Source organism: Mus caroli, chromosome 11, assembly GCF_900094665.2.
Source record: "Mus caroli chromosome 11, CAROLI_EIJ_v1.1, whole genome shotgun sequence".
NCBI lineage: Eukaryota > Metazoa > Chordata > Mammalia > Rodentia > Muridae > Mus > Mus caroli.
In genome coordinates this window covers 14,803,271-14,817,273 of record NC_034580.1, presented here as the reverse complement: position 1 = coordinate 14,817,273, position 14,003 = coordinate 14,803,271, and the positions used below count along the sequence as shown (strand labels likewise).

The window sequence follows — 14,003 nt, the reverse complement described above, 5'->3', positions numbered from 1 at the left end:
TTCTTCCTTTCTGCGCTTTCTTTTTCTCCACTCCCCTGCCCCCCCCCCCCCCGGGCTGGATTTCGGAAACTTTCTCTCAATGCTAATGTAGACAGAACAAATTAATTCTGCTCTTTTAAATGTCAGGGGTATAAAGAAAAAGTGTTTTCTACCCCAAACGTGAATATTTTCCCAGACGATTTTCTAGTTCTAAAAGATCACCCCAGCAAAACGCAATTAACAAGGATGGACACATCACAACACACACACACACACACACACACACACAGAACCTGGATTAAAGAAAGGTGAGAAGTTCACCATCTTTTCAGCGCTTCTCTCTCTCTCTCTCTCTCTCTCTCTCTCTCTCTCTCTCTCTCTGTCTTTCTCCATGGGTTCTGGTTTTATCAGTGATCTAAGTCTCACACATAGAAACCTTGTTAGATGGGGGGTTAGCTGTATGAACCTGCTGCTGTCGAGGGACCTACAGTGTTGAGACAAAAGGGAAAGTCTTGCAGGTTCGTCTCCTTTCTTTCCTCCCCACGCGGTAACTGCCCATTTGCCTCTAATCTCCCGCACCCTCCTCACAGGACACCCCAGCTCCGAGGGACGCTCGAAGTCCTTTCCTCCCGGTGCGCTTCACTTTTGGAGCTGCAGGGAGAACAAGTATGACTGTGCTTTGAAAAAGCGCCGGCGGGTCGGTGGCTCAGCTCCTTGCCCCCAGGGTGGAGGGCTCCTGGGGCTATTCGGGACTCCGGCGAGGACTGCACTTGGCCTCACGCGCGGCGGCGGCGAGTAGCTGCTGGGTCTGCGACCGAGAAACCAGCACGAGTTCCCAGGGAGCTCAGGTGTGAACGCAGCCAGGAGCCGAGGGGAACGCCCCTCCTATGCCCTATGTTTCCCCCACTCCCGACCCAAGCCTAGATGCAGGAATAGGGGCGTCGCGGATGCCGGGGAAGAGCGGTGTGGCGAGGTCCGATTTCCCAGGACTGTCCAGGCTGCCGGCGCTGGTGTCCACGCGTGGCGCACTGTGCCTGCGTGGAGCGCGAGCCAGAAAGTGGAAAGAGTGGGATCCCCAAGAACAGCCACCCCGCCATACGGAAGAATTACTCTGGGCAAACTCCCCTTTTGCCTGGTACTGTATTTGCTCAGACCTTCTCGCTGGGACCGAACTTGAGTGCATCCTTCCTCCCAGAGCCCCCATGGGTGGCTGCGACCCGAGAAGGGCGGGGATGTCTCATTAATGGGACGCACAACGTAATTAAAATAAGAGAGGGGAAAAGAAAAGGATATTTGATCCGGGCTGGCCGACTCTTTGTGCTGAAGCAGATTAAGCATCCGGGAATAGGAAAAACAGCAAGTCTTAGACAGGAAAAATTATTGTGTTCACGAAATATAAAAATGATCCGAGAGAGCTGGTACCTCAAGGGGTGAAGATAGATCCTTGTAAAAGAGTGAAAAGACAAGACTGGAAGATTTAAAGGGAAGGAAGCGACAGATTATTAAGAAAGTAATAGTAAGGTGTCCCACACACTACAGTTTTATTGTTGGGTAGTAACTACCCGATTTATTTATTGCTGGGGCCATATAATAGAGGTAATGACCGCAAACTCAAGATAAATTCTTAGGCGCCCCGCCGGTCAATTCTTTTTTATTTAGGGGAGAGAGCCTGAAAGGTGAGCGTCGTCGCCTCCCCTCCTAGAAGATCCGTCTTGCTTTCTACTGCATTATAAGCATGACATGCAAATAAATAAACGCCGCCGGCTTTGCGTGGGGAGGCCTGCAGGATTTATTCTAGACGAAGGAGGAACATACACGGAATATGAATTTCCGCAGGAGCTTCGGAGTGATTCCTTCTCGCTTGCTTTCCGCCGCCCTCTGCTCTTGGGTTCCCTCCCTTCCCGTGGGAGCAGAGAGTCCCCAGATAAAAACATTAATATGTCATGTCTCAACTCCTTATTCCTTGACATATATGTCTGGGAGGAATAGGGGGTATTGCAGAATGCAAAGTGGGTCCCCAAAGCAGGATGCTTAGAGGGATTGAGTTTGACAAAAGAGAAGGTGGCTCGTAATTACGATGTACAGTGGAAGGAAATGGTATCAGGAGTATCCTGGTGTCATTTTGAAATTTTCAAAATGGTCCGGAAGTTTGCAGTCCTGAATCTGGGGTAGGCCTTCATCAGCTGCATCTCTCTAAGGGAGTCTCCTGACTCTTTGGGACTTGCTCATCCTCCTTGGATTCTTTTCCCTGAATCCAGTCAAATACTCCTACGGGAAGGCCTTAGCCGCTGAGCTCAGGTACCCCCTGCCTCGAGCTGCTTTTTCTTCTGCTGTCCTTTAAAACAGGCTCCTTCCCAGATGGTTTGGCTCCCACCTGTGCCTGTCAGGAACCAGGAAGATCACCATCTTGCTTACATGTAGTTAACAGTCCTCCGCTCCGCTCATATTCTTTTTTCCTTCCTCATTTGGGGAGGGGTGTAATATTCAGACATATAGTGTTTCAACCTCGCAATAACCACCCACATTCAGAACTTACTTTGATCTATGTTTGGCCTGTGGGGATGAAAATATACCTGACAATGAATTGGGAGGGGGAAAAAAACTCAGAGAAAATGTGTGTGTGGGGTGGGGTGGGGGGCGCACTCCCTGGATGCCCCAAGCAAGCTCAGCACCACAGACAACCTCAACCCTTAGCTGGAGGAGGAAGGAGGGGACAGAGGGAGAGATGTAGGCAGCAGGCTGCTCTTGTAACTTTGTAGGCTGTATAAGGGATGTTGTTCAGAGGCAGAAAGCTAGGACAGTCCTCTTTTACAGTATTGGAGTCATTCTAACACAACTCTACCTTTGAGTTCCCCTGATTTCCAAAAGCTCATAAATCATTATCTTCAGAGCCTTCACTATTTCTTTGCGTATTTTGTAAGTGGATTGCGGAGGCCATTTATGAAGCAAACTGACACAACTTTTAATCTTTTGAACATGAAAGTATATCCAGTCAAGTTTCCTTCTCAAAATAACGAAAAATAACAAAAAAGAAATTAAGTTCATTACATGAAAAAGTAACAAGTGTTTTGCTCTCAGCCTGGCCAGTCCCCTGTTCACTTCAAAGGATGATAAACTAATGGTTTCCAGAGTTTACAAGTAATTAAGCTATTACTTGGGGTGGGGGTGGGGGTGGGGGTGGAGGTGGGGGTGTGGATTTATGTAACAGCTCTATTCACAGAGCTTTCTACAGAGGCTAGCCTGAGAAAAATCTTCAGAGACACAGATTTTAATAATTAACGATGGAAATTATTTTCATTTAAAAAACATTGGAAGAAGTAAGCTGATACAGGTTTTCTATGTCATACACGGAAGTCACTGGGGGGAGTAAGAGGAAAATGAAGATACAATAGTCTCTCTAAAATATCAGAAAGAGAGCTAAGCTTTTTAAAAGTTGGATTTTAAACCTTAATTCACATTAATTCATCTAAATATCAGAGACATGAGATATATGTCTATACTTTAGGAATTCTAGAAAAGAAAAATAAAACTCTAAAGAATTTTATCCTTTATAGGCCTGCTTTTGGTATCTGGGTAACAAGAAATGAGTTTTACAAAATAAGAGAATTATTTGATCATACATTTAGATAAAAAGAATGTTTAAAAACTGTTTGAAAAAAAGAATCACAGCAGGCCTGTTATTGTAAAAGTAATTAGGTTTCCACGAATTAAGAGCGAAACAATATTCACTTCAAAATTAGGACTTTTAAAAGAAACGGTATATTTTGTAAAGTTGAGTAAAATGTGTGACACTTTTACAGTAGGTACTTGTAATATATCTAATAGCTTCCGATTTTACCTTTAATTCTGTGTGTTTGCCTTGCTGTGTAGACCAGGGTGGTCTGGAACTTGTGGCAATCCTGTCTTCTGTTTCCTGAAGGCAGGAATTATAGGTGCGCAACCACACAGCTGGCACTATTTACTACTTTAAGGTAAGTTTCTATAACATTGTCCCAGCTCTGTTCTATGACACAGAAAAGGACTGATTCACATGAAAAAAATTTTAAAAAATAATAGAATATTCATGATGGGAGAAAATGATTTCAAAGAATAACAGCAAGATGTAAATATGAAACTATAAGAGAGTATATGTAAGGTCTTATTTGTAGTTAAAAAGTTGGAAAAATTAAAATGTGTGCTGATTCAGCATCCATACTGCTGATCACAAAAATCTTGAGTGGGTTCTACCAAACACAAGGGATTTGCACTTGTTTTAGCATAGTAACACATAAAAATGAAGAAAACAAGCCACAGAAAGAAAACAAACACATGAAACAAACAAGCAAACAAAGAACAGAGCTTTGCAGGCAAATTTCTTCTGAACTAACTTCCTAGATTTTTGTGGATTATACATGTAAAATGTTCTGCATGACTCAGGGTCTGGATTGCTTGGTGGACTTTCCATAAATCATGACCATTTCCATCTCTCGCAGGTCAGAGTGTCTGATTCAATGTGTGCTGTGATAATTTCCTTTGATTCTAATAGACTAACAGTTCATTATTGCAGAGCAGTGCAGAAGCATGGGCTATGGGATCTCAATTGTCTACCACCTTGCAGTAATTGCCCTTCTGGATACCAGGCACCCTGGGATTCACTTGTGGACACTTAGCTATTTCTACTAGCTTCATTAAAGGAAGACAATGGTGACTTTGTTACCATTGGCACCTGCAATATTTCACAGGACATAAGAGCCTTCCTTACCTTGCCAACTCAGCAGCTACTGTGATTCACACCAGACCAGGAAGTCAACTCCAGGCAAATTTGTAAGACGGATATGCTGTTATGATTAAGAAAAAGGAATTATTCTTTAACATCCTGCCAGAATCTTCAGGGGAACATTAGTCGTCTGATTTCTGATTTCCTTGTGGTCAAAGCAGTGCTGTATTAAAGCGTGCAGTGATTATTTGATGTTGTAATTTAATGGTTAAGAGTTTCATAATATGCTAATATAAAATGTCCATGCTAGCACAATACACTTAGAAAAATATTTGTGTGCCATACTTTTGGATTAGTTAAAATGTCAGATGGCTAGCTTAGGGACTAGGCTTTTAGGTACTTTGGTCAGCAATTCTGACTTAATAGAATACCTGAAACATATCTTCAGTGGATCTGCTTCCCAACCTTTACATTTTATTCATATATATTTATTTTGAAAATGACTTTGCACTACAGAAAATGATGAGCTGTTTTAAACTATACAACATTCCAGTCCAGAGAGAGGGTCAGACTTTTTTTTTTTTTCCCTAGAGGAACCTGGGCTTAGAAGGGATTGCTAATTGCTCTCAAAATTCTAGGGATCTCTTAGAATTTGAAAACACTTAAAATTTTTTTTAACTTGCTTAGTTACCAGAAGCAAATGAAAATGCCTTCATGTTTCAAAGCCTTCTCTCAGCGTCATGATGCAGTGATTGCCTGGTTCCTGTGCTATAGTGAAGTAGAAGGCGCCTTTACCAATGGCCGGGTGGTGATCTGAGAGACCAATAACAACATGACACACATAAAGAGAAAAAGTGCTTCTGGCTCCTGACTTATTACCACCTTTTACCCCTCTGGAGCTAGAAAGGAAATGCTAATGCTTAATTTATTTTTACATTTTGTGTTATTCTACACAGGGTCCTGTCCTAAATCCGTTCAAACTTTTAGCATACCACATAAATTAAACAACAACAATAACAACAAAATTAACGAGTTTTGTGTTTTGAAACCGTGAAACTCCAGTGTATAATCTAAGCAATGAGAAGGACATTAGAGATTCTGAGATTACCTGCCTATTGTCCCTATTCTGAGAACTGCTCATAGGGTACAGCTGATAAGAAACCACAACACCAACCTATAAGCCTTACTTGCTGTGAGCACACAGACTTTAACTCAACAAGCAGGAGAAAGGGAGCCACCGAATGCCTCTGTGGTGGGCTGAGATGTCAGTTTTGTATTAGAGTTCTGTTGAGCAGAAACCCTTCTGTTTATTCAAGGTCAGGAATTTAATGCATGGAATTGGATACAAAGAGGCCAACCAGATGTTAGTATGTCAACTCAGAGGTGAACAATAGCAGGAAATCATTACCAAACCTAGACTGGACGGAGAGTGCGAGAGGAGCAGATTCCAGCAGGCAAGTTCAGGCTGTGAAAGGCATAACCAGGGTAGGCAGATACAGTGGAGAAGTAGGAGGGAAAAGAGAAACAGGCCGCATTCTGGAGTGTTTGCAACATGGAGTAGAATGCACAAGAGCAAGGCAGAGCATTGAAGAGGAACAGTTCCAGAAATAATGTGGCTTCCGGGTGACGATCACCACCAGCCTTCTGATTTCATGTTTCTAACTGCAAGGCTCCCCTGTTAATCTTGGAATGTGGTTATTTGTAAATGTTAAAGAAGGCGTGTGTGTGTCAAGGAGAGTCTTTGAGGAAGTGTCAGTGAATTGAGAGAGAAAGTAGTTTATAATTACTAGTACCCAAAGAAGTCAAAACCAAGAGGCAGATATAGGACATAAGTTGAAAACTGAAAGAGCTGAGGGCATAAAATAGCTTAGTGACTTTTGTAAAATATTCACCAGTTAACATTATTAACTTTCTTAGTCTCATAGATTTTAGGGGTAACACCATGGAAATATATGGTGTGTGTGTGTGTATTTGTGTGTGTGTGTGTGTTTGCTCGCGAGTGTGCAATGCTGCTCACAAAAGAATGGCATTTCTACAAAAATGTGCAGTCAGCTTGCTGACCGACTTCAGTTAATTTATACTGGGATTTAACCCAGTCACAAAACAAGTTGGGCCATTCACCTTGCCATTTTCATGAGCAAACTACAATTGCTCAGTAGCCCTAAGGAGACAGTGCTAGTTTGGTGTCCAGAACAATGGATCATCTCTTGCACTTCTTCGTATAGTTCAGTCCTAGTAAGAATGGGTCAGTCCATGACAGCACAGGCCTCAGGTTCCTGAGTGATACCTTGAGGGAAATGTGAATAAAAGTGGAGAGCTCAGGAAATATTAAAAAATATGCTGCCGTGAAAATGGTGGGAGGAGATGGTGGGAGTGATGAACAGGAAGACATTTAAGAGATGTTACAAGTAGAGACAGGAAGTGTAAAGATTAGTCATGGTATCATTTCTTCCTTGGAATGCTGAGGGAATTGTGGTCTATTTTCCTGGGTAGTAACTCCAGAAGAAGGGACAGGTCAGACAGAAAGAAGACAGCTTATCAATTTGGAGATGATTATTATGATGGAAAACTGGCTCTGTATTTCAGTGGAGAGATTCTGACTAGGAATAAAAATTTAGAAATATCAGGGAGAGTTGAAAGACTATTCTAGGGAAGCTATGAACAAAATACGTCATACACATGTATGAAACCATCAAAGAATAACTACAAGATAAAAACATGTTTTAGAAAAGAAAAAAATTTGTATAAGTAAGCATGTTCCCCAGCAGTAGACTTTCCATAACAGCCATCAAGGATATATAAATATAGGTATGAATGTGGGTTTGTGATGCTCTTTCGAAACATTTCCTAGGAAATGTGACCAGATGAATATTCACCCAAGATTAGGGAATGGATGTCAATCAAAGAAACTATCAGCTCGATGACCCAATGGTGACTAGAGTCACTTACAGGAACGTGGATAAAGGGCTCCTTACAGGAGCATTGGTGAGTCAGAGGCAGCTCATCATCACAAAGCCTGTCCCAGTGAGTGCGTTGGGGGTAGCCTAGTCACTGACGCTCACTCTCCTCAGTCCTTACAGGCAGCTTCCCACGGAATTGTCCTTTCTCCAGAAGCTGGTCAATGTTTATATGAACTTGGGAACAGGCCTCATGAGTCTTATGAGTCTTGTAAATTACTGAATTTTCTGTCTTAAAAGTTTCCTGAGCCCTTTTAAGTTTTTTAATTTAAATTTAATTTTTTTAAGCTTCCTGAGTGTTGTGAAGCTTTCCATTTCCTTTAGGAGGGAATGTTTCTATTCAAAGAAATTAGATTTATAACATAGGAGCATTTCTTCCACTTCCTACATACTTTCCTCCTTCACTTCTCTGATGTTTTCTAAGCTTTGGTGTGTGTGTGTGTGTAATAATTCATGTCTGATTATTTTATCTCATTTATGTCTGAGCATTAGGACACTATGCGACAGTAGCAGTTATTTATTCTCAGCAGATTGACAAGTCATAAGTCTCCACATTAACAGACATGTGATGTGAAAAATCTTTCCCTTCATGACTGCTGATGATAGCAGCAGGCTGTGTGTGCAGACACAGATGTTTGCAAGTCAGTTTGAAAGGCAAACCATATCAGTTTGACAAAACAAGATAAATAAATAGCAGTTGTTTTCCCACTAGGGTCCGTGACCTTTCCAGCTATGGTTCTTTTTGCTTGTTTCAGTATCAAACCCAAGTTTGCTTCTGTGAAGCGGGTCTTAAATGCAATTAGAAAGAGATTGGCTGCATCTATGACAGTTAGACCACTATAGCACTAGCATGCATTCTTGTCTGGCATGCTGGGAATATACCTATGTACATTCAGGAGTTTGTTTTTGTTTTTGTTTTGTTTTGTTTTGTTTTTGTTAACAATCTCCCTCAGAAGCCTGTATAATATGTTCTGATATTACAAATGCCTGCAGCATAGAAGGAGCATACAGTTCTGACATCATTTTTTTTTCATGTCATGTAGCCAATGTGTTCAGTAATAAATTCTTACTATGTAGTTCTGGAATGCAACCAATAGCCTGTACTGAGTGGAGCCTTGGAGATCTGCCTGAGCAACAACTCATAGCTGGGTAACAGATCACTAGATCTTACCCCAAGCCCAGGAGTGCATTTTACTACTCATGTAAAGTGCTTTTATGCAAACTCTTCAATTGTTATTTTTGTTTTTGTTTTACTGTTCTCTTAGTTTGTCCTGCTATGGTAGACTTTGCTTTTAACTAAGCCCTCTGCTTTACTCTTCTCCCCTTTTGACTGGCATTATAATCACTTTATAAGCTTGATCGACATGTCAAAGTTATTCAGATCTGCCTTTTCTGCCTCATAAACAACACATTTCTCCATGAGGCTCAACAAAGTGACTGAAGTCCCAGTGTTCCTGAGAACCTCGCTGTATTAACTTCTTAACTTTCCTGGGAACTCAGTCCTATTTAGCCTGAAAAACTGAGAACAGGTATGACCTATCACATGTCTGCCCTTCCTTTGTTGTCTTTCTAGTCCCCAATGTTTATAGGGACTCAGCTTGTGACAGCCAAATGTCCCTAATGGCCCCTCTGAGCCTGTTCTCATGCACTAATTTTCTTCATATTGTTTTGAAATCACCTAAACTTTGTGTCAGGGGGAATGAGCAGGCAGATTACTCAGCTGCTCTGTTTTTGCAACACTTAGAATGATCCCACCCACCCCACCATCTCCTGGACTCACCAGTCAGACTGTGAAGGACTCTTTTCATTGCTTGTTAAAACTTTTAAAAACATTTTCTAAGTCAAGCAACTCAGATCCTGAACATTCCCTGATTATCATAGCTTTAAAAGAAGCAGGGTCAGTATTGAGTCCTCTGTCTACATACGTACCACCTCACAGCTTCCCCTTCGTTGTAGGGTCAGCTCTGTGGGTGTGGCATTCACTGCCACCTTGCTCTTTACCCATCAGTGTCTAGTTTTTTTTCCTGTAGCTTCCACATTTTTTGGATATGATACATTTGGAGAAAAGATGTAAAAATATTTGTACAATGAGAAGGAAAGGCAAATATGTTGGAATCTGAGAAAACACAGATCTAGTAGTGGAGAGATACATTAAGGTGAGAAGGATCTATAAGTCAACAGTTGATGTCCAGGTGGGTGACAGAGATGGACTCTGAGGGTAGTTTATCTTGAAGCTGTCATCTTATTTTTGTTCTAGTTGAGAGTTTTGTACAATGTATTTGGTCATATTGACCCCTCTTCCAATTCCTCCTAGATCCAGGCACCTCTTCCCTACTCACACGACTATCGTCCTCTGTTTGTAACTCACAAAGTCTAATTTTTATTGTCTTGTCCTGGGCCACAGTCACTTATCAAGTATCATACATAACCTTGGAGAAGACGGACTTTCCTTCTGACAGCAACATTAGTTACCAGCAAAGGGGAATGATGGAATGGGAAGAATTAAATGGGATGGGGCAACAGGGCAGGAGTAGAGGAAGGAATTTAGGGAGGGATAATATATACATGTACATAAATTGAGTTTCAATGGAGATATCCTATAATGGGATGGCCTGCCCTAGACACCACAGGTTAATAAATAAAAAGCCCAAAGTTAGGTATCTGCTACCTCTTCTGGAGTTGCTGATTAGGCAGGTCAGAGAGACCCCTCCCCCCCATAGGTTTTAGGTTATTGATAATGCTTTATTACCCTCAAGAACTTGATAGTAAGATCCTGTTTCTAAAGATCAACTCATATACTTGAGTTGTAGAACATTGAAAAATCAAGCTGGCACTAAAATGGAGGCTTTATACCTACTGGCTAGCTTTCATAGTTCTGGAAGATGCCATCCATGCCACCAGAGGGGGAAGTGAATCATCAGTAGCACCCAGTGTGAATTCTCCAGGTAGAGTAACTACGAGCCTAACAAAGCATGCCCATAGATGCAGTAGTGTTCGGAATGCCATGAAAGTAGATTTACGGTCCTTTTCGTGAGATGGAATTCATACTTGGTACTATTATTGGGGCTGAGAACCCATGGCAAGGCAAATCATAGGCCCTCTAGGAAACCCATCGTTGTAATTCTATTAAGTGGTCATAATAACAACCCTAAAGCTTTATCCTTACATACACGGATACGCACTTCTCTAGACCCTCATCAGAAAAGCTTCATTTTGCAATCGATGATAATTAACACTGAGACTTACAACTGGCCAAGGTGCAAAGGCCAAGAAATTGTAGAGTTTCTAAATGGTACGTCACTGTCTCCTCCTCTCATTGCAGACCTCTGGGATCTTTACAGAAGAGGGGAAAGAAAGATTGTAAGATGGACTGGCTGACTGCAAGGCAACGGTGCTGTCACAACAGGGTTGTCACACATATGAACTCACAGTTATTGTGAGAACATGCAAGGATCTACATAAGCTCAAGTTAGAATAAATCCCAGCATAAGGGAGAGGGAGAGGTGGGCATGAAGTCCCAACCCTGGCTGAGGAGCTATTGTCATTGGTGGTGGTGGGACACATGGTGGAAGGTAAGGGAGGGGAAAGGGAAGAGATTTGATGATTTGGTCCCCCTAAAGGTAGAAAAATGTCTTGAGGTAAATGTTAAGTGCTAGCCACCACCATGAGAGGTGGAGGAGTGTGGTAAATAAACTATAAAGCTTGTTATCTGGGATGGAGACTCAGACGGAGCTGTAGAGTAACCACAGCCGTTCCTGCTCACTATATCACTTTGGTCAATAGTGTCTAAAGAGTTTGAGGTATCCCTTTCAAGAAAACATGTGTTGACCTCTACAGATGTATGTTTGCAGTATGCTTCACAGCTCCAAGTGTGCAGTGTCAGAATTCCTGTAATAGGGATAGAAAAACAAAGGCAAAAGTCAGCATAAGGATGCAGGACAATGACCTTGTTGTCCACCCATACACAATGATACCCTTTCTTGGTGTTTGCACAGCTCTGTGAACAAAGGGTAGAGATATAACACTGTATCCTATCCCACAGCATCTTGACACAAAAGCAAATCCAGACTATTCGTTCTCTCTCAAAGAGGAGCTAGGTGTCTTCAGCCGCGTTGCTGGGAGCTCTTCAGCATTTTGCAGTCTGATCTCCATAGGAATAGTTTGCTTATGTCTTTAACTAAAGAATATACTTTTCTGCCTGGTAGTAATTTCACTTATTGTTGATTGTATAAACAAACCAAAAGATAAATATGTTTCCTTAGCTAAGTACAGGGCAAATGGGCAGTGAGCTTTAAGAAGCATATTTAAATAAGTGCTGGAGTGCTGTCTTTTCTTCCTTCTTCCTCTTCTTTCTTTCCTTCTTAACAAATACAATCAAGTAGCTCCTGTGTATGTTACATTGTTTTTTCCCATTTTGTCTCTGTAATTAGGAAGGACACCTACCTTTATAACATGTAAAAAAAAACACACACACACAAAAGAAACGCATTTCAACACGTGTACTGAAACTCTTATACTTGTCCGTGTTAAGGAAATGTTATTGATGACCCTGGTTCAAACCTTGTTGTGCATCAGCTTAAGTTCCAGACAATGAGAGTGTTATGAACTGGGTTGTATCCCCTCAGAGTGCCCATGTTAAAGTCCTTTCCCAGCACCCCAGAATGTAATGGTATCTTGTCTTCATAGAGATAGTTAAGGTTAAATGGATGTGGTGGACTGAGATAATGACTGTTGTCTTTTTAAGAAGAGGTTTGGGAGAGGACCCTAAGAAAGCAGATACCTACCTACAAGACAAAGGGAGAAGACCAGAAAAACAATAAGAAACAACAACGAAAGCCTGGAAATAGCTTGATTTCAGAAACCCTGCACTCAGAACTGTGTGAACAAATCTCTGCTGCTTAAGCCACCCGCTTACAGCACTCTCAGTAGCCAAACGCAATCTTGCCAGTCTGAGAAACAGTTAAGTGTATTCATTTTATGAAACATAGAACGATTAGTGCAGGGATGGATACTAAGAAGCCCTTCCATTGATTATGTCTGTAAGTACTAATCAAACACTTGTGTACTACTTACTGTGGCCCTTTCTGACTTAGCTTAGCCCTACCGTGCACCCGCTATCTTTACGACCTCTGTTAGACCATTTTTTTTGGTATTATGATGTTAATGAAAAGCTGAGTTTTGTATTAAGCTTGACTATGAAGTTTATAGGCAGTGTTCATGTTGTTTCTAATGAAAATTAGAAATTGAGTAGAAAGTACAATTACATTGCTGACTTTACTTATCTAGGTATCTGAAATTTGGTTCAGCCATACTCTCTGGTCAATTCTTTTTTGTATTTCATGAATCTCATGTCAATTCTAACCTTTGACACTTTTAATTAAATCCAATTTTAGAATATTCCTAGGGACATGATATAGTTGGCAGAAGAATGCCAGTGGTCTTCAATTGTGCATTTCTGTAAGCAGTATGTTTAAGAACAGATTCTGCTGAAGATGTTGCAAGTAACCTAGCCCAGATCTGACATTGGAGAGCCAGTCTAGAGCTGTTGGCTTAAAACCACCATGTTTATTGTAAAGTCTGCTTTAGAAACAATCATAAGTGGTGCCCAGAACGTGCTGTGACCAGAGGGATGTTCACTAAATGTGTTTGCCTCCCAAGGATTTTTGTGGTTACTACTTTTGGGAAAAACTAGGGTGTAGGGAGGAAGGCAGAGGGAGGAGTTGAGAATGGGCATCAAGTTAAGGAAGAATTAACCTTTGAAAAAGTCTCTATTACAGAATGTTTTCAGATACATACAAACATTGAGAGCCTGCCCAATAAAGCAACAGGCTTTAAGAATGACAGTGAGAAGCAGCTTGGAAACCTTGTTTTCTTACATCCCTTTTCTTCATCTCTTCCTCTCTTCCGAACTTTCTTTCTTTCTTCCTTTTTTGTTCGTTTGTTTGTTCCTTCCTTCCTTCCTCTCTCTCTTTCTCTTCTTTCTTTTCTTCCTTCTTTCTTTCTCTCTTCCTTCCTTTCTCTTTCTTTCTCTCCCTCTCTTTCTTTCTCTCCTTCTCTTTCTTTCTCTCTCTCTTTCTCCATTTCCTTCTTTCTCTCTCTTCCTTCATTTCTCTTTCTCTTCCTTCCTTTCTCTCTCTCTCTCTCTCTCTCTCTCTTTCTTTCTTTCTTTCTTTCTTTCTTCCTCTCTCTTTCTTTCTTTCTTCCTCTCTCTTTCTTTCTTTCTCCCTTCCTCTTGCTTTCTCTTTCTTTTTCTTTCTCTCTTTCTTACTTTGCTTCTTTCTTTCTCCCTTCCTTCCTTCCTTTCTTTCTTTCTTTCTTTCTTTCTTTCTTTCTTTCTTTCTTTCTTTCTTTCTTTCTTTCTTTCTCTCTCT

The 14,003-nt window shown here is 41.3% G+C and overlaps 1 long non-coding RNA gene across 1 annotated transcript in view; it reads left to right on the top strand.

The window, feature by feature from the left end:
• Nucleotides 1–344: 344 nt before the first annotated feature.
• LOC110306334 overlaps nucleotides 345–14,003 on the top strand; it is a 25,148-nt gene continuing 11,489 nt past the window's right edge. Inside the window, exons 1-3 of the long non-coding RNA XR_002379255.1 lie at nucleotides 345–497; nucleotides 3,850–3,950; nucleotides 12,380–12,591. This is a non-coding gene — a long non-coding RNA (uncharacterized LOC110306334). The remainder of the gene's footprint in view (nucleotides 498–3,849; nucleotides 3,951–12,379; nucleotides 12,592–14,003) is intronic.